At 35.5% G+C, this 26,172-nt stretch overlaps 1 long non-coding RNA gene across 10 annotated transcripts in view; it reads left to right on the plus strand.

Moving 5' to 3' along the window:
- The window catches only part of LOC141421648 (uncharacterized), a 201,403-nt gene that overhangs the window by 171,664 nt on the left and 3,567 nt on the right, over nucleotides 1–26,172 (plus strand). For 6 of the 10 annotated variants that reach the window (XR_012446305.1, XR_012446299.1, XR_012446300.1 and 3 more), the window contains 4 exons: nucleotides 7,165–7,253; nucleotides 9,319–9,548; nucleotides 12,682–12,858; nucleotides 23,526–23,587. This is a non-coding gene — a long non-coding RNA (uncharacterized lncRNA). Of the gene's footprint in view, nucleotides 1–7,164; nucleotides 7,254–9,318; nucleotides 9,549–12,681; nucleotides 12,859–16,791; nucleotides 16,902–23,525; nucleotides 23,588–26,172 lie in introns of all 10 variants that reach the window. The other 4 variants (XR_012446301.1, XR_012446303.1, XR_012446302.1 and 1 more) reach the window with 4 other exon arrangements.

Below are 26,172 nucleotides of genomic sequence, written 5' to 3' on the forward strand. Positions count from 1 at the left end.
TGAATGTCAAATTCTTCCCTACAATTCTTTACAACCACATTAGCATTCATTTCACCTACCTATAAACTACAGTCATCCTAGGCATTATCATTATTACCTTGTACAATCTGTCATGTTTGATCAAGTGTGAAAAGTCAGACATTATTGTCTTTTCATTGCATGTTGTCTAACATTCTTTCTTTCTATGTATCTTAGTTTTAGATTTTCTCTTCAAAGAATTTCCTTTAACATTTCTTGCGCAGAAAATACTGTTAGTAAAAAAAATCCCTCAAGTTTCGTTTGCCTAAGGAAGTCTTTGTCCACAAGGTCTAAAAAATAACTATTAATGATACAGAATTATGTGTTTGTTTTGCTTTTATCAAAACACTTTAAATATTTCACTTTACTCCTTATTTGCATGGTTTTTGAAAAGGTGCAGTGTAGTTACTACCTTTGTTTCCTAAACAGAAGCGGTCTGTCTTTTTTCTCTCTTTCCAGGCTTATGTCAAGATTTTCCTTTTTGCCTTTGGTTTCTAACTTGAGTATAATGCATATAATGCATAGATTCATTGGTAGTCATTCTGCTTGGTATTCTCTGAACTTCCCAGATTGTGATTTTATGTTTATAATTAATTTGAGAATATTATCAGATATTACTATTTCAAATAGTTTTTCAAATATTTGAGTTTTCCTTCCTTCTTATATTTCTATTACATGTATATTATCTTCCACAATTTTCCCACACTTCTTGGATATTCTGAACTTTTTAACAAATTCTTTCTGTCTTTGATTTTCAGTTGGTAAAGTTTCTACTGACATGTTCAAGTTCACTGATTCTTTGGGCATGTATCACACACTAATGTGTTCAAATAAGGTTATATTCATTTGTATTGCTACATTGTGATTTCTAGCATTTAATTCTGATTATTACAGTTTTAATTTCTTCTTGCAACACCCATCTATTCTTGAATGTTACTCTTTGCTTTCACTAGAGTCCTAGCATATTAGTACTAGTTTTACTGAATTCTGTGCTGGATCATTGCATAGTCATGTCATATGAGGTGGTTCTCATGCTTGCTTTAACCTTTCAGAAACTTCTGTATTCTATTCAGTAGGCCTTGTAATTGCACATTGAAAGCTGGAAATAAAACATCAGATAAGAAGAACTGAGGTACATAAACCTTTATTGTGAGCTTCATGTTTAGTTGGTTGGGAATTATACTATCTTTACTGTTTAGAATTGTTTAGTGTCAGAATCAAATATTTCTTCAAGTGTTTTTGTTTTTCTTTCTGTTACCTATGGATTTTCTCAGGGATTCCTTCTTAAATAGGGTTATGAGTCTTCCATCTGTAATCCCGTGTTAGCATACAGGAACCTTACAGATGTGGAGGCACAGTGGGGGAAGAGGAAGGTCTCCATCTTCCACATGAAGTGGTAGAGGGGGATTGAATAAGGTATTTCTCCTTTCAGGATGGTTCTGGTAAAATAGTGCCCCTTGAAGGAAAGATATTGTCAAGAATAGACCACGCTGGTTGTATTTCAAAATATTCACTTTCCCCCTAATTCTACCAAAAACAAAGGGAAAAATTACTCTTCTATTTACCCTGATATCCTAGTGTGGCACCTTGTTGGGCTTCAGGAAAAATACCAAACTCCTCAGGTGGGAGCTACTCCCAAGTCTGAGATCTCCTAGAAATTTTTATTCTCACACTACTAATATTAGTTTTCTCAGGCTACAAAAACAAAATGTGAATAGTTTAGACAACAACTGAACATTTTTTATGGGTCTTGAGGCTAAAGAAACTCAAGGACAATGTGGTAGCCAACTTGAATCCTGATGAGGCCTCTCTGCTCGGCTTGCAGATGGTACCATCTCACTGCAGTTCACATGATTATCTTTATGTCTGCTTGGGGTGTGGAGGGATGGAGAAAGGAGATAATGTGAGAGAGAGAGAGAGAGAGAGAGAGAGAGAGAGAGAGAGAGAGAGAGAAAGGCAGGGAGAGAGAGAGAGGGAGAGAGACAGGGAGAGAGAGGGAGATCACAGTATCTCTAACTCCTTTCAGCACCACTAATCTGTTATGACCTCATCTAACTTAATTATCTTTTGAAGAAACAATCCCCTATTATATATATCAATCTGTGAGCTTAAGGGCACATAATTCAGTCCATAACACTTGTTCACACTGAGACTGTAACAATCAATTACAATTTAATTTCTCCTACCAGTACTGGCTCCAAGGGGAGGCTTCTGCACTCAGGCTTCTGTTCTTGGGAAGCTGTGGTTTTTAGCATTTGACTTTCTTTACTCTTGGGTGCAACAATTTTCTTACTACTTCAATTCTTGATGGATCCTAGAGGAGTTGCTTTTTTAAAAATGTCTTTCTTTTTGTGAGCATGGGAATGGTGACTTCACAGCTCTTTACTTGTTGAAACTGGAGAGTGCAAGTCCAATTTGTTCTTTAAATATTTTTAATTGACATATATTAAATTGTACATAGTGAGGAGTTTCATGATGTTCTCACACACGCACATATAATGTACTTTGATCATATTCACCCTCTCAATTACTTTTACCTATCTTCCTCTTCTTTGTCCCTTTACCTTCCCCTTCCAAATCCCTACTAGTCCCCCTTTTAGTCTCATGACCTAGGTCTTGTTTTTTTTTCTTTGTTTGTTTGTTTTCCCCTAGCTTCCACAAATGAGAAAAAATAATTGATACTTGTCTTAGTGGCACTGACTTATTTCATATGACCTAATGATGTCCAGTTCTACCTATTTTCCAAGAAACAGAGTTAATTTCATTCTGGTTAATGGCAAAGTAAAACCCAATTGTGCATATATGCCACATTTTCTTTATTCATTTATCCCTTGGTAGGCACCAGGTTGGATTCCATAATTTGATAATTCCCAATTGTTTATTGTAGTAATCCATTTGAAAAAAGATCTCTTGTGTTTTTCTAATACAAAACTCACATATTTTTATATTTACAAGGGACTTTTATGTATTTTGTTTTTTAGTAAATGTGGCAATAAAGTATATTAGGAGAAGAATGGGGGGAGAAAACAAGGAACTTCTTTCATAACTACTCATTGGATATTTTTCTGTGCATAAGCAACACAAATTCTTTCCATGAGTTTGGACAAAATTAATACACTTGAGCTCTTCATGTATTACTGCAAAACAGTAGATTTACATGAATTTAATATTTTGCACTAGTGATATTAGTATATTAGAGACAAAACTATAATATATTGCAATTTTGCTAACGGTTGTATAAAATAGCAATGTTCCCTTTCTCTCTGAGGTAACATGAGAACAGCAGCAGAAATGCTTAGCTTATGTCCAGGTTCCTTGCTACTATCTTTGCTTTTGGTGGCACCATAATAAAATAATTTAAATTATAAAGTACTCTTACATTTTGTGATTAATGAAGGTGATTTTCCATGATTTGGGGGGATTGGTGCTAGTGGGTTTCAAAATCAGGGCCTTGCACTGCTTAGCAGGTGCTCTACCATTTAACTCATGCCCCTCCATCCCTACTGCAGATTAATTAAAATGTTGAATTCAATAAAAAATGTAAAATGGTTTAATCTAAAGTAATTTTTTCTAAGCAAAAATCTACTTCTGAGACTCTTCAAATGTGGTAGAGATTAAAGACCAGATTTAGATGGGTAAATTTCCAATTGTTCAGTGCATTTCAATCCATGTTTATCTACTGCCCACTCCACACATGGCATAATGCCAACTTTGGGAGTACAGACTCAATGCTGTCCTGAATGCAGCTCTGTGAATCAAAGAGAGCTGGCACACATAAGCAGTGACAAAATCTTATTTCAGGAAGTAAAACCATAGTGTTGTGTTGTGGAATGATAAAATAATTTGGGTATTTGTGAAATGTGTCCTCAAGGAAATTATACTTAAATCTCACAAAATAAGTGAAAATGTTTAGGTTGCAAAAGTTGGTGAGGGTCTAAAGTTTGTGGGGGTTGAGGAGGGTAAGGCAGGGTCAGCCCAGGCACACCTGTTCTTGAGAAAGTAGATTGCTGATGGATTGTCTGACTGACTAGAAAGGTTCTGAGCTTACTGAATCCACTCCATCTGCTCAATTTTTCATGAACCTCTTTTCTCGCTTTTTTTATTCTTAATTTCATAATCATTTTTGCTACAACTAACAAGGTTCTCTCTCTCAGAAAAGGTTTCTTAGCTTTGTTTCCTCTTCTTGCCACCATTTTGTTCCTGTCTCTGCTGTCTCATGATCTTTGCTTCTTCATGAATTCAAAGTAAGTCAGACGAGTGATCATTCCCTCAATCTTGACTCCACCTGCCCTTTAAAGATAAGTCACAAAGTTCTTATTTATCTCATAACTCTAATAAATTTCCTATATACTGGGAATAATGTAATATCTACATTTTGTGGTAGTAGAGTATATCGATTATAAATGCCTTGACATTTTTGCCAAACACCGTTTTTATTGGTTGATATCTTCTTTTCAAATTTTGTGAACATATAACATGTCTTGTCATCCTGTATAATTTAATGACTTAGAATGGATCTCTCCACAGTTTGACCTAAAATAAATAAAATAACTTATTAATTAAATGACTTAGTTTATTAACTAAAAAATTAGATAAAACAAGTACTCTAAGGATAGTCATCTATTTTTTTCTTTTATATATTATCAGTCAAGCATAAAGTATTCTTACCTTGCACTTATTTATTTTATCTATTTCCTTCCCCATGTTTAAAGTTCAGTGGGTATGATTTTTGTCATAAATGAAATGAGATTTTTATAACTCTTAAGCTACTTTCTCTTTAACATATAGCATGATGGAAAATATAGTATTGGAAATTTGTTTATGAAATGTAGTTATTATAAGAATGTTTATGCCTTTAAGAGAAATGCTCTAATTTTCTTTTTGTTTAACTGAAAAATTATTTTCTTCTCATCAAATTAGCACATTTTATTACATTCATACATTTTCCAGATTGTTGCTCATGAAACAGAACAATGGATAAACACCTTAAACTTAAGTTTTGAATTGCAATTCTTTACAGTTTCTTCCAATTAATAAACAATATATTTTTATATATTTATATATAAAAAATTTTATATATTTATATATACATATTTTTATATTTGCAAGTGACTTTTTGACAACTTTTTATTTAACAATTTTCCATGTATAAGCAATGCCAAGGAGTTTTAACAAACACAAAATGGGTCTTAAATCATCAATCAATATATGTGTGTATGTGTCTATTTATGGTACTTACGTAATTATACCTGAATATGTGTTAATATTTGTAATCAAAAACATTATATGCCCATTATGTATTACATGTAAAATTATAATGGTAGGTAAGAATATAGTACTCATATTTAGAGGTAATCATCATATAGTAAGACCAGGGAAGATTATGTTTAGCTTTTTAGCCTAACATGTATACAAAAATATCTGAGCTATTCTATGGTTGAAAACAATCCAAAAAAAGGTAAAACCTAAAATATTGAATGCAAGAACTAGTTGTTGAATTCCAGGGGAATATAGCATGCATATTATGTATAAATATATAAAATAAATGTATAAACATAATGTATTTTATAATGCATAATATGTTATATAAATTATATGTCATAAATTACATATAAATAAAAATATAAAACAGACTTTACCACTCTCTCAATAGGACAATTTCTTCCTTAGGGTATTCATATAAACATGTCCTGATCAGAGAATTCCCCATCCCTTTGTTCTATCATTTGCTGCTATTGTTTTTATTTGACAAATGCTTTTGTATTATTCCATTTCTGTAGAAATAAAAATGTATTTGAACCATGGAAAGGCTGAATAGGGTTGTAAATGCTTCCCAGGGTAAAAACTGCAATAATGTGACCCTCTGGGTACATTTTTGATTGGAGTTACACAGAGTATTAAAGATGTTTACAGAGTTTTTAAAAATGTATACTTTGAAATGCATAAACACTGAAACACACAAATGTATAACAACAGGCTATGGCCAATTTGATGCATTAGCCAAGGTCAGCTGTTTCCTGCTTAGTTGTCATAACTCAAAATTTTTCTTTTTTATTCAAAATTCTGTACATAAAGAACAAAATGTGGTCAATTGATAAATTGTTGTTGAACAAATAATCCAGGCATTGTAGCTACCAAGAAGGAAAGATTACTATGTGAGAATACTCAGGAGCCATATTGCAACCAAATATTAATTTTCAGAAAGTACAGCAGTAGTGACTTTTCCCTAAAACTTGGCCACATAGAAACATTTAGCAAAGATTATGAAATAGTATTAAGTAATAATGTATGCAGTATGTTTCTTTGGGTAGTTACAATATTTAGTATTGTAATAGAGTTGCATGCCCTTATATCTAACACTCTGAAGTAATAAAATTTTCTAAATACATGTTGGAAGCTTACATAGTGAATCAGTTATTTCAAGGACAATTATATTTGCTTATGTTTTGAGAATTTTAGTAAAAAATAACAGTCCAAATGACAATATAATTCTTACTGCCAATGAAATTTGGCACTTTCATTTTCTACACAGTAACTATATAAACTGGTTAATTTGAGGCTTCCCAAGAGGTCTGTATAATCATCCTTTTGTTGACAAATCCAAATCTTAAAGTTGCAAGTTAGAGAACCAGACCCTAGGCTGTCACCCTATGTAATGCTTTTGGAAAAATCAGCTAGAGCATTTAAAACAGTGTGTGTGTGTGTGTGTGTGTGTGTGTGTGTGTGTGTGTGTGTGTGTATAAGACAGAGAGAGAACACATTAGAAGAAAAGATAATAAAAATGGTTAGCATAGCTCTGTGTTCAGGAGCCAGTTTGGGGAAGGATATAGATAAAAACAGAAATAGTGAAATGTGTCTACGACCTGCAAGGCGGCAGGGTGGAGTTACCCTAGCCCTTTCGAACTCACATTCAGCTTATATGTCCTGGATGCAGGGCATAGAGCTATGTGTTAATTGTCTGGGGTTTTGTCTTGCTTTGGTTCAATTGTTCCTTGCTATTTTCCTATTCCATTTTTTAATAAGAATGTTGACTCTTTGCCCATGTATTTCAAAAATATTATAATTCTATTTTTGTATTTCAATTTCCAGAGGCTAATAGGAGAATCTGGACTTAGACATTTTGTTGTTGTTTTTGTTTTTTTTTAGACACAGTCATATTGTAAAGGCCAAGTTGGCCTGGAACTCATGAGGCTGGCCTGGAACCCACCTCAGCCTCCAGAGTACTAAACTTACAGGTATGTGCCGTCATATCTCGCTAGATTTGGACTCTGTCTATCATCTATCTATCTATCTGTCTATCTATCTGTCTATCTATCTATTTATCTTACTTTCTTTATCCTTCCCTCTGTCCCTCCTTCCTTCCCTCTCTTGATGTAACTGTGTGACTGTATTTGAACTCAGGGTTTCACACTTTCAAACTTAAGCTCTACCACTTAAGCCACACCTCCAGTCCATGCTTGCTCTGGTTATTTTGCAGATAGGGGTTTCACAAACTATTTTCCCAGGAAAGCCTCAAACCATGATCTTCCCAATCTCAGTCTCTGAAGTAGCAATATTACAGTCACTGAGGCCTGGCTTAGATTTGGACTTTTGAGCAATGCTGGATATATTAACTTTGTGATAGACTAAATGCATTTTGATTGTAAGATGAAACTGAGCTTTTGGGATCAGGCATGGAATTTTATGGTTTTGGTTTTAAAAGTCCCTCAAAAACCCAAATGCTAAAAGTTTGTTTGTCAGCTTTTGGTGCTATGGGGAAGTGGTTGAGCCTTCAGGAGGTGATGTCTTGTGGAAGCAAGTCAGGTCACTAGGGTTCTATCCTTGAAGTGGATATTGGGATCTTAGCTAATTCTTCTCTCTGTCTTTGCTTCTGGTTTGCCATGAAATTAATAGGCTTCTTTCACCATGGACTCTGACCATGATGCATTGTGTTGCCAGATGCCCAAAGCAATGTGGCCATGTAGCCATGGACTGAAACCATGAGCTAAAATAAACCTTTCCTCCTTTAAGTCACTGAGGTATTTCATCACAGTGGTGAAAAGCTGAATAGCACACCATGTCACCAGGTTCCTGAGACTCCAGGTTAATCAGATGTCTTGGTTTAGTAATTGTTAATTGCTAGATTCCAAAACTCTTGAGAAATTAAACATAACAAAGTAGCCGTTAAATTAAATTGCAGAGTAATCTTACATTTAGTTGTTAGGCTGCCAGTGTTTCATATATTTACAAAGTCAACGAATATTGTTTATTCCCCTACTAAGCAGCTATAGTTACTGAAAGGAAATGCAAAGATTCCACCTTCTTTGTGGCTCACCCTCTGTAGTTCAAAGTTTTATTTAAAGGTTTTCATCTCCTTTAGGCACTTTCCTCTTTGCAACTCAGTTAGTCTATTTTTCTTTCTTAAAAGCAACTCTAATATTGAAAGTGCTATAATATTTTATCAGAATTCTCACAAATTAACTTTCCCACATTTATAATTATTTTCTACTTCTCTTACCTTTTTCCTTCATGATTTAAGACATTTGTTTACCAGCTGCTATATGACATATATTGTAATAGATTCTGAAAATAGAAATGAAGAGACACTCTCCAACTTCAAGGAGTTCCATTAGCAGTTTAATGAACTAAAAAGTTAATGAACTTGTTCATGTTTATTTCCCATTGACTAGTAATAGCTTATCCTATAAGTTCTGATAGGTGTGATTTAATGTAAGTGGAGATGACATATAATGGAAAGGAAAGAAATTTTGTGGCACATTTACAAAAGATTTCCCAGAAAATTCTGTGTCATGAAGGCCAGAGATGTGGAGAATGGGTGTATTTGTTGGGAGACGATACTAGCTCTAACACTTTTCTAACCATCTATTCCAACTGATCTTGAGAAAAGGGCTTCAGTTTATAAGAAAACTAAGCCAGTGTCTCAGAAAAGTGCAACAATAAATTTACATTACTCATTTAACAAAAAAAATGTAATTTAGGTATGCATTGTGAGTGAGATATTGTTCTTTACTGATAAATCTTCCCAATATGGAAATGATGTATTTAAGAGAAAATATATTTGCCTTACAGATGAAGGAGAAAATTCAGGAAATCCATAGAGAAGGGGAAAACTTTATTTAGGTCTTAGGTCAGTTTCTCTGGAAGAAGAGTTGGGGGAGTTTCTTGTTCTCGTTATTTATTGCAAGAATGCTCTTAGGAAGAGGTAAGCAAGATGAAAAGAGCAGGAGAAACAGTCTGTCAAGAATGTAGTTTTATCTTCCAATTAATTTCACTCTGAGCCTATCGGGAAACTTTCATCAGGAATTGGACCACAGATTTGCTCTTTCTTTGAGGTAATGGGCTTGGATTGTACATCTGTTTGTCAGTCTCTGGTCCTTGGCACTCCTACCAGGAAGGTGGCAGTATAGACTCTCATGAGAACACAGCTCCCCCTTGGAAAACTTATTCTGTAGAAGGAATGTTGTATGTTGCTATCAGCTGATACTCACAGCACCTGTTGCAGAGGACAGCATCCCACAAAGAGGACAAAGGTAAGGCAACAAGGGCACCCACAATGGCCACCTTTACAAATTGATTGATGTATTTTAAAAGGCACATTTATAATGACTTCTCAAGTTGATTTTACTGTACTCAAACTGTGACTTTATCAAATAGGGTTTAATGTAGGAGGATCACCAGACAGAGAAAAGGCCATTGTGAGAGAGGGCAATGCTTTACCCAGGAATTGAGCTCAGAACAAGAGAAACCCACAAAATACTCTGCTTATCTCTAATGTCTATTAAAATTTCAAATAATTTTGAGGGCCATATTCTTGAATGAACTGAATCTTTTTGACTACTCAGTCTTCTTCTGATGGACCAAGAAAATTTAATGTGTGAATTTCAAACATTCCCCTGCTACTACTAAATAATGAATATCAATAGATCAGTCCTCGGGTATGATTTGGAAAATTAAACAATGTTATGTGGATATACTTGCATTTCATTGACAGTTTAGATATTAAGCATAATAAAATATTTAGATCAATTCCTGCTTAGAAGTTGCTGAAATAGGGTTTTCATGAATACTCATCGCAATGATTCTGTCTTATATGTTACAGGTCAAACTCATGCTGCCTTGACAAATGGCTCACAAACTTTAGGTCTTAATACATCAACTTTTTTTCTTTTCTCACATTATATGTCTATAGTATGTTTGCTGCAAGCTCAATTTGCAAAAGCTTCACTATGGGACACAAAGCAATGGAATATTATCTACATGGAGCACTTGTGATTCCTTGACAGAGGACAAAAACAAGAAAACAACAGACATAATGGTGGTTCATAACTTCTGCAGGGAATTGTCAAACATTGCTTCACATATAATGAGTGCAAGTAAATACTACAATGTTAGTTAGTAAAGAAAGATAATTCTCCCAATGTTAGTGGGGGAGAAAACTAAATATTTTTGAAAATGGTTACTTCCTAGGCATCATGATATTGCCTTATGTATCCTTTTCTAAAGATTTCAGAATTATGCTCTTGCGAAGTTCTGACCCAGGTAAAGACAAGAAGCACTTTCAGGCTCAGTAAATTCATCTTTGCACGTAGTAAAGTGTTTTTCAAATTAGGATGTTATCTAACTGTTGGAAAACCTCACAGAGTAATTAATCTTAGAATATTTATGTAAGCCAAATTTTAATATCTCTGTCATTTTCGATTTCCATTCTTTTCCAATTGAGTTATACATGTATTTATGGATCTTCTGTAGTTTTCTGAGCTAAACACAAAAGGAAATTGTTCAAATGATAATTGTTATAATGGTGCTTTCGTTATTAGAATATTTTGTGAAAAGCTTTTGCAAATATGTATTGCATCATGCTAGAGTCTATTTTTCTCCTTTCTCTTTCCTTCCCTCTCTCCCTCCATCCATTATTCCTTTTCTCCTCCATTCTTTCTTTTCTTCCTTTTTTTCTCTCCCCCTCCCACCTCTTTTCCCTTTCTCCTTCTTTTCTCTTTTTCAGCTACAGAATTTTTATAATTTTTTTATAGATTCTTTCCAATGGCCATTTCAACCACAAATCATCCCACATGCATGGAACATATTTCCTATGACATATTCTTTACTAAATCCTAAAGGCATAGATATTGGATAACTCTGGTTTTTTGTAAGTGAGGAAAAAGACATGCTCAAATATAGTATTACATGCAATGTGCTATCAAAGAGATATTTGTGAAGTAAAACATGATCTCAAAGAAAAAAGAATTAAGAATGAGGCATTGATAGAGACTTGATGGAAGACATTATATTCAAGCTGAGCTGGAAAAACAAATCAAACTTCTTCAGATGAATACTGAATTATGCTTGGAGCATAATGAGTGTTAGGGATAAAAAGAGATATTATGAGAGATAGAAATTGAAAGGTAGAGTGAAGAATATTGTGAAAAAATTTGAATGGCACTGATAAAGAATTTGCTTCTTAGGAGGCAGAGATCAGTTTGAGGCAAGACCCCATCTTAACAAATAAGCTGGATGTGATGGCATGCGTCTGTCATCTCAGCTATTTGGGAGGCTACAGGAAGGAAGATCCTGATAAGATGCCTGCCCTGGGCAAAAGCATGAGACTCCACCTGAAAAATCACTAAACAAAAATGCCTAAGGAAAAAAGCAAAAAGTGCCTGCCTGTCAAATGTGAGGCCCTGAGTTCAAACCTCAGAACAACAACAAAATTTGGATTTTGTTATTTGTGTTAGTCAGCTTTCTGTCCATGTGACAAAATAACTGAGCTGTATAATTTCTCAGGAGGAAAAGGTGTTTTGGGCTCATAGTTTCAAGATTTCAGTTCGTGATCAGTTGGTCCCATTACAGTGAGGTAGCATGCAGTAGTGGGAGCATGGAGTGAAGGAAGCTGCTTATCTCATGTTGGACAGAAGGCGAAGGGAACAAGAGGATGTGGTCCTCCTTCAATATCACGCACTAGCATCCTAGCTTCTTTCCACAAGGCTGCACCTCATAAAGCCTCCAACACCTCCCAATAAACAGAGCCATAGGGTAGGGACCCAACCTTCACCACAGAGATCTTTGAAGTACACTTCTTCAAACCTTAGTATTATTCAACTAATCAACAGCTGATATAAACTTCAAAACAGGTAGTAGTTTCGATTACACATTATGATTTAGAAAAGGAAAATAAACTTACATTACTATGGGCACTGAATTGAGCAGGAGTGAGAGAAAAGAAACACTTAAGGTTCTCTGATTTAGTTCAGCCAATTGTACACAGACAGCCATAGCACTGAGATTAGAGAAGATGATTTTTAAAGAAGTAATTCTGAGATAAAAATCAATTGATATTGAATGGATAAGGTGAAGGAAAAAGCAAAGGATAGATGACAATGGAATTCCAAATTCTAGTGTAGGAGACAGTGTACTGTTCCGTTTCTAGTTACTTAATCTCTAAACATGTATTCTACACTTATCATGTGCCAGACAGTGAGGAATGTAGTGAACAATTTTTTTAATATTTTTACTCATTAACAGTATTAAGTCTGGTGAATATAGAAAAAGATATCAGGATTTGAAATTACTTTTGTGAATTAGACAAGTTCACTGTTTGAATATGTTCAGAGTTGTACAGTTGGAAATTGAAAATATAGTTCCACTAATAGGTACATTATTTTTTAGAGATATGACTTCAGCAGAAGCAGACAGAATCAGTTATCAAATGAAGCTGCTATTTTACTGAATGTTAAATGTGTGTCACTTGGAGATGTACACTTGGGAATCATCTTTTCATTGTACCAGTGACATAACAACTAAGAAGGCCAAAGATGGGATCCTAGGGAAAATTAATGTGTATGGGTGAGTAAAATCCAGGTCAATGTTTGAAAAAGGGGGATTAATAAAATAGGCACAGAGATGGATGCCATTTTCTTATGGAAGCCAGCAAAGTACAGTGGTATGGTGGAGGTCATAAAAAGCATCTCAATCACCCTTACTGACACATATTTATCACTCATTCCCTAAAGTATATTGTTATAAGAAGCTGTGTTAACTTAAATTGTGACTTCTCATTATCCCAAAGCAGTTGGTATAGTCTTGGTCCTACTATAGCTAGTTCACAAGCTCCCCACTGTCTTGAGAAGTGATCTAGCCTACTGTGGGTCAGCAAATATGAATTGCGCCAATGAGATCTTTTCCTTGACTATTTGGATTGGAATTTATAAAAAGATGCAGATGTTTAGCAGATGAAACAAAGTAAAGGTAAGGTTTCATATAAACCAGGGTCAGGACCTCTATGAGAACAAGAGGTCTGGAAGGATATCAGGGAGCTTAATTTATGACAGAAACTCAAGCAGCCTCTGCAAAGTCTAGAGTTGAGAGTGATAGTTACCGCCTCTCAACTGAAGTGCAGGCTTCATACTGCGGTAAAAATATAGGGTTCTGGGTACATACAGAGTTCTGTCAAAGTGAGGTTATTTATCCCTTGGATTCTGCACTCAGTGAATGACTTTTAAAACATACTAGTATTTTTATCTGACCCAAACACCATTGGCTTCTTTACCCATTGTACAGCATTGTGTTCTCTACTCTGCCACCCTGGACAGCTACTTTATTTGACCCTTTGTCCAGTAGTAATACAGAAAATCATGACTATTTTTTGTTTCTCTAATTTACACACCATCATTAACATAAAATCACCATGAATATTAATTTTCACTGTGAACCTGAAGAAAATAAAAGATAAAAAATATAAACAAAATACAAAATAAAAACAACTGAAGCTAACAACTGTTTGTTTTTGTGGTTCTGAGGTTTGAACTCAACCACTGAGTTTTAATAATAAATATTTCCATAGTTGAGGGTACAAACCAAAAAAATAAGTTAAATGTAAAACCATCTCGTGTTGTCTTCAAATTTCAAGTCTTGCATGAGCAATTGTAGGCTTGTCCTTGTTTACTTCTCTAAAACAAACCATTTTTCAACTGTCCCCCTTCTCATTGCTTAAAGATCTCATCATAAATCTATCATTCTGCCTGACAGAGAACGAGGTAATCTGCAGTGACCCATTTCAAAACTTTTCCAGAACAAGAAAGTTGAAGACTATAAGCATGATCCTGCTGTGCGGGTCACTCCCACTTAGACAGAGGGACAAATCACTTCCCTGGCTTCTGGCACATAACTCTTGGAGGAAAGACACACACTGCAGGTCTTTCAATACTATTTGATTAGTATTTAAATTGTACTAAGCATCATAAATAACCTGAAATTAAAGTACACAGGAGGATGTACATGAGCCATATGCAAATACTATACTGCTTTATGTAAGGGAATTGAATACCCACAGATTTTGGTGGCGACAGTTGTCTAGAAACAAACACCCCATAGATTCTGAGCAATGACTGTATGTATGTGACTGTGTTCTAAGTCACATTACTGATTCTTGGTCACAGAATAGTTTGCACACATATTAAAAGAAAATTATATCCTAAATGTTTATTTGTAAAAGTTTCCAGGTAGCCAACAAGGACATTACACTTATCATGAGGTAAACACAGATCAAAGCCACAAGAGGGTATTACCTCACCTAATTAGGAATGGGTACAGTTAAAAGAAGTAAAAAGAAGTGTTGATTAGGACATAGAGAAAAAGGAATCCTTGCACACAGTAGGTGAGAATGTGAATTAGTACAGTCATGTATGGAAAATCATATGGTGATTCCTCAAACAATTACATGTAGAACTACCACACGGTTCATCAATCCCATTACTGAGTTTATAGCCATGGGAAATGAAGTATGGGAATTGAGGTCCCCATATACACACAGGGGCATAGATCAGTGACCTTCTTACTTCAACTAGACCCCACCTCCTAAAATTTCTATTACTTCACAATAGTGCCATCAGCTTGGAAACCAAACCTTCAACACATTAGTTTTGGGGGGATATTTAAGATCCAAATGATAATAATGAATAAAGAAGTTGTGGCAAATATACATGATGGAATACTGTATATCCATAAAAAGAATAAAATCCTGGCATTTTTGTCAACATATTAAGTATAAGATGTCAGGCACAGAAAGATAAGTACCACATGCTGTGACATCTACATGGAATCTAAAAAAAGTTTATCTTTTAGAAGAGATTATAAGTAGTGGTTACCAGAGCTGGGGAGGAGTGGGAAAATGTTGATCAATGGGTACAGGGTTATGCCTAATATGGCCAAAAAGTTGTGGTTTGCTGCTGCACAGTAAGGTGACTGTAGAGAACACTCAACAGAGCCTCATGAAAATGTGAGACCTGAGTACACGTACCAATGCATAATATATATACATATATATATATACATATATATATATACATATATATACACAAAGACCTGGAGTGCCACACTAGCTCAGGAAAAAGTAAACTTCTGGTTATATGTATAGCATGTTGGATTGTTAAATTAGTAGCTAATTTTTTTTCTCTTAAATAAAAATCCAGGTACAAAGGGTTAGTACCTGGATTTATTATTTATTAGTCAATACTACCAAATATGTAAATAATTAAGTCCAATTCTTTGTAAATATTTCCAAGATATAGACAAGAAGAAAATGAGTCCTTCCTCATTCTGTTAGTCATTATGGAAATGACTACACATCTGTGAGGATAGATGGTGAAAGTGTTTTTCAAAAAGACAGTTACAAGTATTGATGAGGATGTAGAAAATTGGAACCTTCTGTACTTTTATATTCATTGATGACATAAAATTATATAGCTACTTAGCAAAACAGTGTGTCAGTTCCTTATATGTTATACATTACACAGTATTTCTAATCCTAGATATATATAAAACCAAGAGAATTGAAGTCATGTTCATTGCACCCTTGTTCATAACACAAAAATAAAGGTACAACCTAAATGTGCTCCAGCCGATGTCTGAGTTAACCAAAATGATACATCTATGCAATGGAATATTAACCAGTAATGAAAAGAAATGAAGCAATGGAAAATACTCAAGATGAATGACCCTTGAAAATACCATGACATGTAAAATGATCTTGTCACAAAAGACCATACGCATTCATGATACCACTTGTATGAAATGTTCAGAATTGACAAACCCAAAATTGACAGGCTCACAAATACCATTTATTATATATACCTGCAAAGAAATGTTACCCTACAAGAATATTTATTTTATAAGCGAAACATGATTTTGGAATGTTGAAATATACAATCATTTGGTATCTCTGTTCAGGTGTTAGGTCTCTCCCAGGTGTAGGAACAAGCCAGAGTGTCTTTTCAAATGTAGAATAGTTGCCAGTAAAAAAAAAAAAAAAAAAAAAAAAGGATATGCCTTGACTTAAAACCCAAATGGTTTCTCTGTAATTCCCTCATTGGCTTCTGGAAAAGGCTTTTCTCACTATTCCTATCTTCTGAAAACACTACTGACCACTCTCACTCCCAAGAGCCAAATGTTGTGGGTACTTGCACAAAAGCCTGAATCTATTAGAGAATTCTTTGTGGTCCTTGTTCCTACATAAACTTGACAGCCATACACAATACCTAGTAAATACATCAGTGAGAACACCAAAGTACTAAGGAAAACACTGTTTTTAAAACTCCCCAAACCTTATGCCTTTTCCAAGGAGGTAGTTCAAGGTGACTTTAGGTGGAATACCCTAACATCTCAAGCCACCATATCTTAGACATCTCATCAAAGTGCTAAGTTGATGAATACTCATGAGGTTTATCTCTCACCTGTCACATGAACATTTTTTGTTAATGTCAATATGCTACTTGTACACAGCAGGCCCATTGTGAGAATCTACAGGAAGTTAAGATGACCAGCATTCAATTATGACAGAGAGCAGGTGTTCATGGCAGTCGCTATACCTTAAGGATGTTGCTCGCCCTACTGTGAGTGAAATCGCTGGCTTTGTTTCACTTGCTTTGTGTTTTGTTCCTGATTTGTATAGGGAATAGAATATCCACTTGGTCATTAGATGCATAAAGTAACTCAGAGACACAGTTGATTTGTTCCAGAAAGAAAAGATACCACTTCCCTCAAAAAAGTAGCTGCAATTGCAATCACTCACACTTACTCTCCAGAGCCCATCTAGTTTGGAACTGGTCAGATTGCATGAAATGAGCATGGTATAAAATTTACCACCTCTACATCTTTCCAATTTTTGATGTAGGCACAAACCTCTGAATTCCTTGGAGGTGCGGCACTCAATTGTACTTACTATTTAAGCATGGAAGTGTGAAGTTCCCTGCTTTGCTTTTCCTAATCTAAGAATACTCAATACATTTGACAGTCTTTCACAAATTCTAATATGTATATGGATTACCTAAAGGACTTATTAGATTTCACATTTTTATCCATTATATTCATAGTGGGTCACATGATTTTTCATTTCAAAAAAACTCACAAGTGATTGTATTAACCTGCTGGGACTGCTAGTATAAAAAATCCTGTGCCTGAGGTTTCAGTGACAGACATTTATTTCTCCAAGTCTATAGAATGGAAAGTCAAAGATGAACATTCTTTTGCTTCCACAGTCCCCTTCCTGGCATAAAAATAGCCATGCTCTTGCTGTGCCATCACTTGGTGGAGAAAGATCTCTCTCTGTGTCTTCTTCTTATAAATTCATTAATTCCATCATGGGAGCCCCACTGTCATGACATCTAACCCTGAGAACCTCCCAGAGGCCTCATCTCCAGTAGTCATCAATCAAAGGGCTTCAACATATGAGTTTTTGAAAGACAATTCAGTCCATAACAATGGTGCATATGCTTTCAGTCCTTTCACACAGTTTATAAATCCAGTGGTCTTTCAGTATCTTCAGGGGATTGTATCCAAGACCTCCTATGGGAGGCTGCTCAAGTCCCGTATACAAAATGGCATAGTATTTTATGTAACCTATCCACATCCTCATGGGCACTTTAGCCCCAGATTAGTAATACCTATTGCAGTGTAAGTGCTATGTAAATAATACATTATCGATTAGGTAATGATGACAAGGAAAAAATCCCACACATGTTCAGCACAGATGCAATTTTATCTTTTCAAACATTTTGGATGCAATGCTATTTAATCTGTGGATATTGAGGGCAGACTATATGTTACTCTCAAAAAAATATTCATATGTTCAGAACTGGGCACATAGATAGGTACAGGAACGTTCTGAAACTACTAGCCCTACCGTGAGAACTTGTGAGATTATAGAATCCCCTCCACACACACTTGCTCTGAAATGTCATGCTAGTTAAACTAAGATTACTATCCAGACAGAATAACTTCCTAGTAATATTCCCAAAATTTGGGTCTTTTTTTCCTCCAAAAGTGTAGTCACAGTAGTGGATATCCCAAAGCTTCTATAAAGAATGCAGGGGGGACTCAGGCACAGGGACTCAAATTTGTCATCCCAGCTACTCCAGAGTTGGCGATGGAGAGGATTGATTTCCACGGCCCACGTAGACAAAACGTTTGTGAGACCCCAGTGTCAACCAATGTGAGCTGGTTGTGGTGGAATGCACCCATCATATAAGCTACGGTAGAAGAGGAAGTAGAAGGGTCATAGTCCAGCCTGGCCCAGGAAAATGTGAGACCCTATCTCATAAATAACCAAACTGAAATGGGCTGGAGGCATACCTCAAGTGGTAGAGTGCCTGCTTAGCAAGTGTGAGGCCCTGAGTTCAAACCCCAGTACTGTAAACAAATAAACAAAACACAAGAATGCTTGAAGGCAAAGTTATGAAAACAACTCTCATCTTGTTTTAGGGATCATTTGTATATTTCTTTTTAATTTAATATTTGTATTCATTGTGGCATTTACATATATGCTTGCACTGTATCTTGTTTAGTTTCACACCAGCATCATTCTTTCTCATCTGCTTCCCCCCTATTTAATTAAAACAATTTCAACATGTTTCAGTGATATTTTACCTCCCTCACACACTAGTACCAACCTCTCAGCAGTACCTATTTTATGTTACTGTCCATCACTTTGTAAAGGGTATATTCATTGTTCAAAGGAGCTTTGTCATGATTTTTCACCTGTGGATATACAGGTGAAAAATATAATGTATTTAATGTAATTAAATACATTAACTCCTTTTATTACTCCCCTAACACTTTCCCCAGCATTTAGTGTGTTTTATGCCATATTCCTACTTAGATGCACTGTATTTCAATATTATTCATTCTCTATCATACTCTTTTTCTCTCACACCTCTCCCTAGTCCCTTCAAAAAGTTGACTATTACTAACATGTTATCTGTCTGTCTATCTGTGTATCTATCTATATAATCATGCTTATATCTATGTGTACATTTATCTTTTGGATCTATTTCCACATATGAGACAAAACATGCAAAGTTTGTTTTTTTGAACCTGGCTTACTTCACTTAACACAATGACCTCCATTTCCATCCATTTTCCTGCAAATGACATAATTTCATTCTTCTTTATGGCCTGAACAACACTTCATTGTGTATACATACATCACATTTTCTTACTCCATTAATAAGTTGTAGGCCATCTGAGCTTTTTCCAAACCCTTTCTATTGTGAATAGTGCTGCAGTGGGTGTGCATGTGTTTCTATTGTATCCTGACTTACTTTCATTCTGGTATATGCCCATGAGTGGTTTTTCTGGACTGTATGGAAATTCTATTTTTAGTTGTTTTGAGGAAACTTCATACTCTTTTCCACAGAGATTATACTAATTTGTATTCCCATCTACAGTGTACAAGCATTCCCATTTTGCACATTTTCACCAAGATTTGTTGTATTTGTGCTCTTGACGATAACCATTCTGACTGTAATGAAGTGAAATCTTAATGTAGTTTTGATGGGCATTTCCTTTATGGCCAGGGATGATGAACATTTCTTCAGGTATTTATTGGCAATTTATAAATCTTTATTTGAAAATTGTTTGTTCAGTTCATTTGCCCATTTCTTCATTGGGTTGTTTCTTTAGTTTAGTTTTTTGAAATCTCCACAATTCATGTTATTAATCCCTTGTCAGTTGTATAACTGGCAGTGATTTTTTTTCCATTCTGTTTACTCTCTCTTCAGTCTAGTGACTATTCCTTTTGTTTTACTGAAAATTTTTTGTTTTATGCAGTCTATGTACTTCAACAAAAACATACAGATGTAAAAGCACCAACATAACATGGTATACCACATTTCCACATCTTCAGAAAAGCCTGCTGCCTCTGCACTCTCCTGGTTCTCCATCTTTGCTCCTGGCAATCAGTCATCTGCACTGTGTCACTGTCAGTTTGCCTTGTCTAGAATTTCCCAAATATACAATTTCAAACAATGTACCTTTTTATATGTTTTCTATAATTTAGCATAATACCTTTTGCTTATTTATTTGTCATGGCCTATGTTGTATAATCTTTGTTTTTCTTTGTTGATGGTACTAGGTTTGAACTGAGGGCCTTGTGATTGCTAGGTACGCACCACACAACTTGAGTCAAGCCCCTAGCTGGCATAATGGTTTTGAGACTTATTCATGTTGTATGTCAATGATTAATTCCTTTTTTTATTGTTGGTATTAATGTACTGTGTGTGTACTAAAATATTACTTACTTATTCAGTAATGGATGTGGCATTTATGCTGCTTGGTTTGGTTTTATCTTGAATAAAGACATTATACACATTTGAGTACATGTCATTGCATGGATAAGCGTCTGTAACTTTTGAGTAGATAGCTAGAACTGCAAGTACTGGCTCATATGGTAAATTTAGATAAACCTTTACAAAAATGAAACAAATAACATATAATCTTCAAACAAATTGCTTTGCAAACTTGGTGAACCATGTGCAATTCTAGTGTATTCTAGTACTTTAGTATATTTTTAGTTCTAGCTGCTCCATATTTTCATCAACATTTAGTATCATTTCAAAAAAATTTAGACATTGTACTATGTATAGAATAGAATAGAATTGTTTGTCTATTGTTTGTCCATTTTATATTTCATTGATTTCTATATTTAATTAATTTCTTCCTTATGTTTTCTTTAATTTCTCTATTTTTTACAATAGAAACTTAGATTATAGGTTTCAGTTCTTACTTCTTTTCTTGTATAAATATATACACTTTAAATATCTGCCTTATGATATAAGTTTTCATCAATAGATTAATTTGAGTGTGTAATTTAACTAGCAGGTATTTTTTAAATGAATTTTCAGTTTGTACAGTGGCCACAGAATGAATTTTTATGATTCAAATATTTGAAAGTTATAGTGACTTCTTTAATTATACAATATGAAATTATTGAAATTTTATCTAGTTCTTTGTTTTCTTATAAAACATTGTGCTGTTTTCTTGGTGGAATGTTTTAAAGGTCAAATGATTTCATAACAGTGTTTAGTTCTTTCAAATCCTTAATAAATCTGTCTTAATAAATCTTCTCTTAGTTACTAAGAGAAGAATATTGGCTAAAATTAATTACTAGTTTTTCTATTTGTCTATGCTTCCTTGGTTCTACACATCTTTGCTTAAAGTACTATACAGGAAGCACAACATCTGCAGTGGAGAAACGGATTGAGGAGAAAAGGATGATAGTTTGATACAGAGGATTTCAGTTCATTTAAACAGTGTTGAGGACTTCATTTCAATACACATTAGTAAATGGGGATTTTAAAGCATGGTACTAGGGAATTGCTAATAGTCTTTCAAGGATTCCATAATTCTGCAGACATGGACAGCACTATTTGGAAATCATAAAGGAGAAAACTTTTCACCTGGTGCTGGATTCAAGGCATAAGATTTTGCTCCCCTAGTTCTTTGTGTGTATGTGTGTATGTGTGTGCATATAGGTGTATGTGTGTATCTTATTGTGATCATATATGATGATTTAATTAAAATTCACTACTGCTAATACTTAGAAGAATGACAATTTGTTTTGCAATATAATTGGGGTACACATTTAAAAAATATTTGTAATTAACCAGTATTGCCTACACAGGCATACATCACTTAACGACAAGTAATATGGTATTAGGACATTTTATCATTACACAAACATCTTAGAATTGTGTAAACCTAAACAGTACACCTTACTCCTTTCCAATACTCCATGGTATGGCCTGTTGCTTCCAGATTACAAAATTGTACAGATGAGTATTACTGTACTGAATAGTGTAGGCAACTGTAACACATAGTAAGGATTTGCATTTTATGAACAACAAGCAAAGTTTTGAAGGTGTGCTGTTCTTTAAACAGTACTTCCCACTTCACTGGCTTAGCAAATTAGGAGGGTACCATAGAAGAGAGAGCTGTGTCTCCATGACATATTGTTGCTCCTGCATCATACTGGCTTACTAACATTTTTGGAGGCCCTTGGGTTCTCACTATGCCAGATTACAAAGGATTTCAATTTGTAGTCTGCAACATTCTTCATAACAAGAATGTTCTCTTGCCCTTCAAAGTTTTGAAACTTGGCCTTGAATGGATTTTTGAACCACTTATACCCACCCACATCTTGCAGTAAGTTTAGTGTCATAGTCTACCTGTTAATTTAGGTCATCAGAAGTTCCTCCATATCCTAAATAGGTCTTTCTCTAATTTTGCTAGTCTAATAAGCAGATCCTTAAACAGCTTCTTTGACTTTCTTCAAGATCAGTGATGGTGGAATGGGATATGCCTGACTGATGAGAAATAACCATCACTAATTTTCTACATTCATAATCTTTCATCAGTACTAACTTTGTTTCCAGGATAATTGATGTGGCCTCTTACTGCCAAGATTAGAATTGGATATTATATGCTTAGAGGTCATGATGGACAAAACAACCCAAAATTAAACCAAGGACAAGAGTCAATGACATAAGAGATGTGGTAAACACGAAATGTATGGGCTGCTGCCAGTGTAACAAAGCACACTGTTTTCCCATAAACTTTGGTTTTAATAAGTAGAAGGAATATATTGTAAGATAATAAAAATTTACAGTAGCAAATACATTAAATGGTAACAGTTACTTATTATCACTGTCAAGTATTGGGTAATGTAGTAGATTGTATATGCTCTACTTTTATGTAACTCACAGCATCATAGTTATGATTATACCAGCATCAACACAAACGTGTGAGTAGTGCATTGTGCTATGACACTGCCATGCTTATTGCATCACTTGGTGACAGCCATTTTTTAGCTCAATTATAGTCTTAGGAGACTGCTGTCATAAACACAGCCCATAATTGACCAAAATCTCATTATGTAGTGCATGAATATATCTGAGATAACATTGCAAACTTAAACTGAATTACAGAAAGCTTATCCAAATATGTTAGTTGCAAATGGAAAAAAGAGCTGAGGGAAATGTAATTATGAAAGAATGTAAATGCCTTTACCATTTTCTATACCACTATGTGATTACTAATTGTTAGCTTAGACCATATTCCTGATTAAACTCTGTAAGGCTGAATTATATACGAGGGGGGCGTGTCTTGTTTCATGTCAATCTTCCTTTTCAAATTTCTAACAACTGCTCCCACTAACAGAGACCCCTTATTCTTTCTTCAAGGACTGTAATATTAGTGTCCTGCCTCACTTTACAATTGTGACCCTACATTATATTTGGCAAAGGTGAGATCTTGATACCACTTAAGTTTTGAATCTCAAGAACAACTGAGAATATTTTTTACTATATTGGTTTTGTTTATAGAATGCCTCATATGTTCTTTTATTTCTTTACTTCATAAACACTTGCTTGGTGTTTAACAAGTATATAGCATTGTCCTGAAAGGGTCCATGTTCTTGTGTGGGTAGGTGTACATGTGTAGGGGCCTGAGCTGGTGACCAAGAGTTTGCAAAAGTTTGAGTACAGTGAATGACATTGACAGTACACTGCAATCAAGTGTGATCTATATAGTCACAAGGAACCCTGGCCTGTGCATAGATCTGCTTCAGAAGAAACTTGACAGGTGTGTAGGGAGGACAACATGGAGGAAGCAAATCTTGGGGAGGAATCAGCAGACAGAGTGACAGTGTAGGCTAAGCAAAATAGGTGGTGAGCCATGGCTGTAGGTGCTGTCTTTAAAGAAAGACAATTGGCTATATTTATCTTAGAGTCTTGAACAACTCCTTATTGGGGAGGTTATCAGTGGAACAACAAACACAGGCTCGATATATCAGCTTTAGTCTCTCTTCACAAATGCTGACTGAGTAAATACTCATGTGATAAGCATGGCTGTTGGTCTTTGCGATACATTCCAAGAGTAACACAGGGAGAATTGAAGGCAAGATGGCGGAGAAGTATAAACTTCAATCAGGATCAAGGAATAAGAGTTTGGTTAACAAAGAATGGATTGTATACAGAAGTGCCAAAGAAGAGTAGGGAGAACACAAAAGTGTGACATGTTATCTGATATCAAAAAAGATGATAAAGTTAACCAAGCAAAAGGTTTCTGGAGCCAGCCCCAGTTCTCCCTGGAGGAGAGGAATCCAAAGCCTCCCCCTCAAGGTAAGTCAGGCAGCTGCCATGACAGAATGGGAGACCTAGCTCTGGGACAATAACCACACCACCCTCAAATTTTAACTTCAGTATGAGGATATGATTGGACAGTAATTTCCCTCACATGACAGGCCAGCCACAGACAAGAAAACCCCTCATTCCACAAACCTCAAATTTATTTGTTGCAAGGTGCCTCCTTGAGAGAGGGCTTCCTGAGGAGGCACTTGGGGGAACATGAAAACAAGAATAAATCACTCTTCAGGATACCTTGAGATACCTGGCCACAGAAAGGCTTAGGACTTGCAGTGAGGTGAAAAGTTAAAGGGAGCTGAAGTAGGGCATTGATGACCCTACTTAGCTGTCTATGGAAAATTTCCAAAAGAAAGCACTTAATCGTCACTGACAGAGAGCTCAGATATCTGAAGCTCCATTCAGGCAGGTGAGCTTGGAGACTGAGCAATTCAGGGCATTTGAAAAATGCCCTGGAGAGTTCTGGGACTGCAAGCCATAGTGAACATGTAGGAATATATCACAAGAGGCAAACTTAGTAAGGAAGAGGGTCAGATGGGGAATCCAAGGGTTCCTGGCAGGAAAACAGCAAAAATTTCCAGGTTGGTGGCCCCACTCTATCCTACCACAGCATCTCCACTGAATTAGATCAATTTAAAAAACAAATTTGGAGCCCCCACTGACATACAACTAAAGTTAAAGCTGCTGCTTGATTGCAAACAAAAACAAGCAGCAGATTGAAACTGAACAAGTCAGAATTTAAAAGGTATAAGCCTGGGGAAGTCCTGGTCTCAGAACCAGTGTCTGCATGGGAAATTATCATCAAAAGCAGGAGAGAAGGTGGGGTTTAGACTGTGGTGATCTGAAAAGGAGCTAAAGGCCTAGAGTTTGGTGGCTCTGCCCTTTCTAGCTGCTTACATCCTGCTCACAGAACAAGCAATACCACCTGCTCAGATCTCTCAAAATTTCAACAGGAAGTCTCATACTCCTATCTTAAGAGGCCAGCCAGGCTGGTTCAAAACAACTTGGAGTATTGGCCTAGAGAGTGTCAATTACCCAGGCGGAACTGTCCTTCCCTGAGGCTCCTGGTACACCAGAAGATAGAGGTGTAACTCTGCTTTCCTGAGTCTGTTCCCATAACAACTAGGGCAAGATGAACTATCCTGGACAAATGCATTTATGTCCTGAAAAAAATGTTTTTGTGGTATAAAGGTGTGATTATTCTAAGGTGGGAAACATTCTCTGTCAATAGGAGACAATCTACTAATCAGTGAATTTTGGTGAATGATAAATTGCCACCAGTTGTGGCATCAATACCATTAATACACTAAATGAACTGGAATGAGAAAATGCAGATACCTTGTAGAATGAACTTAGGGGAAAAGTAATGAGAAGAGGGTTGGGGAAGGGTCTATAGATTGGTAAATGAAAAGACTATAAGGGGACAGACACATGCAGTAATTAAATATGCTGTTTCTGAGCTTTTGAGTCTAGAATTTTCTGAATTATGGAAGTGCGTTGTGTTCCTCACTCTTATGGTTATAAGCTATGAAGATAAACCATGTTTGGGAATCACATCACTTATCTATTCAGACTGGTGTTTTGCCTTAATGGAAGAACACTTGAACCCAAAGAGAGAAGCCATGATTATAATTACTGTAAGATAGAGGTGGTTAATATTAGTAATACTTCTTTGTAAGAGTTGCTG

The sequence above is a fragment of the Castor canadensis genome, chromosome 3 (assembly GCF_047511655.1).
Source record: "Castor canadensis chromosome 3, mCasCan1.hap1v2, whole genome shotgun sequence".
NCBI lineage: Eukaryota > Metazoa > Chordata > Mammalia > Rodentia > Castoridae > Castor > Castor canadensis.